This window comes from Lathyrus oleraceus, chromosome 7, assembly GCF_024323335.1.
Source record: "Lathyrus oleraceus cultivar Zhongwan6 chromosome 7, CAAS_Psat_ZW6_1.0, whole genome shotgun sequence".
NCBI lineage: Eukaryota > Viridiplantae > Streptophyta > Magnoliopsida > Fabales > Fabaceae > Lathyrus > Lathyrus oleraceus.
In genome coordinates, this window is record NC_066585.1 from 146,017,366 (window position 1) to 146,023,537 (window position 6,172).

The following is a 6,172-nucleotide window of genomic DNA, read 5'->3' on the forward strand; positions in this document are numbered from 1 at the left end:
ATGAGCCTCGTGTCTACAAGAAGGTTAGTGGGAGCATGATCGTTTCCTGGTATTATATGTAGATGACATATTACTCATTGGAAATGATATCCCTACCCTACAACAAGTGAATTCTTGGTTGGGGAAATGCTTTTCTATGAAGGACCTAGGTGAAGCAGCCTATATATTAGGAATCAGAATCTATAGAGATAGATCACAAAAACTGCTTGGCCTAAGTCAGAGTACGTACATAGACAAAGTGTTGAGACACTTTAATATGCATGATTCCAAGAAAGGATTCATACCTTTGCAACATGGCATGTGTCTATCAAAAACACAATCCCCTTCAACTAAGGAAGAAAGGGATCACATGAATAAGATTCCATATGCATCTGCAATAGGATCTATCATGTATGCCATGTTATGTACTCGACTAGATGTCTCGTATGCTTTAAGTGCAACGAGTAGGTACCAATCTGACCCTGGTGATGCTCGCTGGATATATGTCAAGAATATCCTTAAGTATTTGAGAAGGACTAAGGACTCATTCTTGATATATGGAGGTCAGGAAGAGTTGGTTGTAATTGGATACACCGATGCTAGCTTCCAGACAGATAAGGATGACTTTAGATCGCAATCTGGTTATGTGTTTTGCTTAAACGGTGGCGCTGTGAGCTGGAAAAGTTCAAAGCAAGATACAGTTGCTGATTCTACAACCGAGGCCGAGTATATTTCTGCCTCAAGTGTAGCAAAGGAAGATGTTTGGATCAAAAAGTTCATTACTGAACTTGGCATAGTTCCTAGCATTGTGGATCCCATTGGTCTCTACTGTGATAACAATGGTGCAATCGCACAAGCCAAGGAGCCTAGATCTCACCAACGATCCAAACACATACTTAGGAGTTATCATCTCATTCGAGAGATAATAGATAGAGGAGATGTGAAAATATGCAGAGTACCTACACTTGACAATATTGCTGACCCACTGACAAAGCCTCTTGCGCAGCAGAAGCATGATGGCCATACTAGATCTATGGGTATTAAGGGTATGCCTGATTGGATCTAGTGCTAGTGGAAAATTGTTGGTGTAAGCCCTAGAGGCCAATACTTTTGGTACTTGTATCGAATTATTTATTAATAATAAAAGGCTTTTTCTTTATTATGTTTGTTTAATAAAGTCCCTAGAATAACTAGTCAGTTTAATGTATCAAGTGTGACTTGATCATGAGATCACATTAAACATAAGGATATTATTCTTAAAGTATCCGTAGTCGAGCTTTATTGTGAAATGTGATAACACTAAAGCATTAAGACTATTATGAATATAGACTGATGATCACATCTCATGGATCATGGATAAGGAGTTATCAAGTCTTAAACATAGGTATGAATATTAAGAGTAATATTTATACCGGATTGACCCGCTATGAGAATACTATATAGAATGTTATGCAAAGTGTCATAAGTTATTCTCATGGTGATAATGGTGTATACCACTCTTCGACCTGAAACCACTATGGACCCTGGATGTAGAGTCGAGTTCTTTATTGCTGATCAAACATTGTCCGTAACTGGATAACCATAAAGACATTTGATGGGTACTCCACGAAGCATGATGAGGGACATGAGTGACCTTGATGGAATTTTCCCATCCTGCGTAACAGGATAAATGTCTATGGGCCCAATATTGAACTGGACAAGGATGACACGGTCTATGCCTTGTGTTCAATATAGACATAAGGGCAAAAGGGTAATTATACACATAAGTATTATCACAGAAGGATTTGTCAGATCACATGACATTTTCGTGTCTTGGGTAGAAGTGATGTGTTGCTAGATACCTCTCACTGTTTATTATGTTAAATACATGATTTAATATAATTTCCAATGCCGCGAAAACCTACAGGGTCACACACAAAGGACGGATTGATGAGAGATAGAATAACTAAGGAACACCGTAAGGTACGATGCACTTAAGTGAGTTGTAGAACATCGTAAGGTACGGTGTACTTAAGTAGAATACGAAATATGGTAAGGTACCATGGGCTTAAGTGATTTTGGGCATATTATAAGATATGGGCCAAAATACACTTAAGTGGGCTTTTTAGCTTGAAGCCCACACAAGTGGTTCTATAAATAGAACCCTTGTGCAGAAGCATTCATTGTGGTTGCATTATTTTCGTTTTCTCTCTCTCTCTCTCTCTCTCTCTCTCTCTCTCACTCAAAGCCTTCATTCGTACCAGCTAGCACTGAGATTGAAGGAATCTGTTCGTGTGGACTGAGTAGAGACGTTGTCATCGTTCAACGTTCGTGATCGCTCCGTGGATCTGCATCAAAGGTTTTGATCGTCACAAGAGATTTGCACCAAAGGTTTCAATCGTCACAAGAGGTAAATATTCTATCACTGATCATGACCATTCGTAAGGATCTCTAAAGGAGAAAATATTAATTTCCGCTGCGTTTTGGATCGCAATTCTCCTTCATAAACAATCACAAATTTGAAAGTATGTGAGATTAACTCGAAAAATATCCAAAGCAAATTGTGCAAATGATTTGTGTGGACACACAAATGTGTGAATTGAATGCAGTCGTCACATGAACGATAACGATGTAGAAAAAGACTTTAAATGAAGTCAGATTGTGATAAATGATAAGGTAAAATTCAATAAATTATATTAAACAAATTAAATGTAAAAGTATATGTTCCGCTTAAGGAAGCAAAAATACTGGACGCGGACATATACATGTTTCTCGCTCAACCGTTTCGCTCTTTGACTCGAGTACTCTAGTGTTATGGAGAGTATGTATGAAATTTTACGACCCTTAATCTCATGTATGAGTTTTCTTTTTATTCTATTTACAAAATAACCGTCAACGACGGTTATGACCACTAATGGAATACTCTATTCACTTCACATCTAACCTTCAAGTTCCCACTAGTGTGTTTACGTGTCATCCATGGCACTCTCTGTTCACAACCCACATTTGAGTTGTAATTGCTTCCCACTTCCTCACGAACCCTCTATGGTAATTGCTCCAACGTGCTGTCGACATCGCCTACCAAGGACTCAAGACTTGTAAGTTTACTAAGTCTTTTATCTTACGTGGTTTAGCCGATTGGTCCTCTTGATGGAATAAAGGTTTTTGTCGACTGTCCTTTTCGAGACTCTGAACATATTTCCCACCGGCCCAGGTCTTGGGGATTTATCCTCGAGAGTCCTCAAAACCACATATCCCAATGCCGACGACCCGGTCGACCCCTCGTCATTGGCTTGTCGGCGCTTTTCTTTCTCACAGTAAATGTCTTTCGATTGACATTCTTTGTTGACTTTATACCACCTGAAAAATCCAAGTGTAACAAGTTGTCAATAGACAACCGAAGAATAATACTACATGAAGATTGTTACAAAACATAATATACACTCAACTAACACAGACCCCCAATAACTCACAGCCTCCAAAACAAATATTTAACTATATTTTACAACACTCTAATACAAGATTATAAGAGAACAAAGAAAGTCAAATAGAAGCTTAAAGTATTTTTGACTGGTGCATCTTTAAATGAAGAACTTGAATCCTATATATAACCTTGAACTTCCTCTTCCTTCATAAAACTAAGAGATGTGAGACTTCTAAGAACTTGTATCCTATATATAGTCTTGGACTCTCTCTTCATTCACAAAACTAAGCGATGTGATACTTCTTCAACATGTATATTTTCAACCAAGCCCAACAATATCCACCTTGATTGAAAATAATACATAAGATTTCATTGTCTTCATCGACAATCATACTCCATCATAAAGAGTATCAATATGTATATTTTCAACCAATATCAATAATCTCCACCTTGATTGAAAATAATATATCAACTTTCATTGTCTTCATCGACAATTATACTCCAGCATAAAAAGTATAGTCAATTGGAGCTACATCACTCCAAGAATATTCACATTGTCTTCACCGACAATCATAGTTTTAAAAACCATCATACTCTCTCATGAAGAATATATTTCACTTGAAGATAAACCACTTCAAGAATTTCACGTTGTCATCACCGAAAATCATACACTTTATCATGAAGAATAAATTTCGCTCAAAGCTAAACCACTCCAAGAATTTCACATGTCAAAACTAAGTTGAAACTTATGGTGTAACTTCCTTGTTGGCAGGAAGCTCTTCAACCATCAACATAATCTTGCACCTTGTGTAATCTCGATTGTATCAATACATCTTTAACTTTAATTTTTCACAAGTCAAAAAAATTTATTCCATCAATTTTCTATAGCCCAAACTGCACAACGGAATTTGTGACTGCAACTCAATAACTCTTTCACAACATCACCCTTCTTTTCTGATGTGGAAGATAAGATAAAACTGCAACCACAAAGTATACTAAGAACACTTATCTCTGAATTGAACCAAAATCTATGATACCAATTATTGGGAAAAAAATAAAGCATAGAGAAAAAAAGGAACACAATCACAACACAAGAACATAACGTGGAAACTCCAAAACAAGAGGAAAAACCACAACCGTTGTCAATAGACAATCAGAGAATAACACTATATGAACATTGTTACAACATATAATATACCCTGAACTACACCAAGCCCTCAGTACACCCACATCCTCCTAAACAAATATTTAACTACATCTCACAACACTCTAATATAAGAGTATAAGAAAACAAAGAAATTCAAAATTTAAATGTTTTTGACTGGCGCATTTTAGAATGAAGAATTTGAATCCTATATATAGCCTTGGACTCCCTATTCCTTCACAAAATTAAGCGATGTGGGATTTCAAAAAATTTGTATCCTATATATAGGCCTAGACGCTCTCTTCATTCACAAAACTAAATGATGCGAGACTTTTTTAACATGTATATTTTCAACCAACCCCAACAATCAAATAACTCTTAGTTTTCAATTTTGAAATCAAATATGAGAGCCAAAATTAAAGCATGATGTTAAGAAGTAACTCAATGAGGGAAATGAGTGTTATAACAAATGAAACTAATTTATTAACAATGTGTGAAACTAAATTGTCACAACATTAAAACAACAAAATTTATAGACACGTGGATAAATCTGTCTCCAAAACAAAAACGACATCATATTACTTGAACACAACATTCAAACACAAATATCTCTATTGATGAAAAAACATGCTAATGGTAATCAAATGACACAAGTTAATCCCTGCCGTTCAAAGTTTCATTATATCAATGAAGTTTATAAAAAGAACTCTCTCAAACAATGCATGAATGATGACTTTGTATGGAAGAAATAGTGGAAAAGTTATCTGAACACATGAATGAAGATTCCAAAAATAAGATTCAAATATTGTTTGACTGAAAAAGTTAAAGACTTAACAAAGCAAATAAATACAACTAATAATGGATTTTTTTACCCAAATACCCCTAATTTTTTTAAAAAAAATCCCAAAATAACCCTGATTTCAAAAAAAAATCTCAATCTACCCCACTTTTAAGAGGAGGCGCCAAACCAATTGGCGTCAGCTTCTAAAGTTAGAGAGGAGACGCCAATTAGATTGGCTACAGCACATGGTGCTGCCTATCTAATTGGCGCCAATGTGTTAGTTTGTAGAGGAGGCGCCAATTGGTCTGACGCCTCAGTGTAAAGTGCAATTTTTTGTGTTATAAATAGAGGTGTTGTATGAATCATTTTTCCATATCTCATTTCATCATTTTGCAAACATGTTTGATGTTTGTCGCCGCTATGGAAAGGTGGTTTATTCGAGAGACAAACCTCCAATGTTGACGCTCTTCTGGAACATCACTAGTTTCGATCAACTAAAGAGGGAGTTGGTTCGTTGGTTAGATGGAAAAATACTATAAGGGGAAAAAATTAGAAGTATTGAGAGACTCAATAATATATTTGGTTGGGTGCGAGTCAAAACTGATAAGGATGCTAGGGAAATGATGTTTGGACGAGATGACATCAGTTTGATTGTTGTAATCAATTATAAATGTTCTGTTTTAAGTTTGCTTATGTTGTAGTGATGTTTGTTATAAACCTTGTTGTAACAAAAATATAATGATATATAAAAATCCAAGGTTACAAAAATTAAAAAGAGATACTATTTTATGATGCAGATGTTGTTTCTAGATTGGGACATTTGTTTTTATTGTGTCCTGGTTGACGACATATACTACATAGTCTT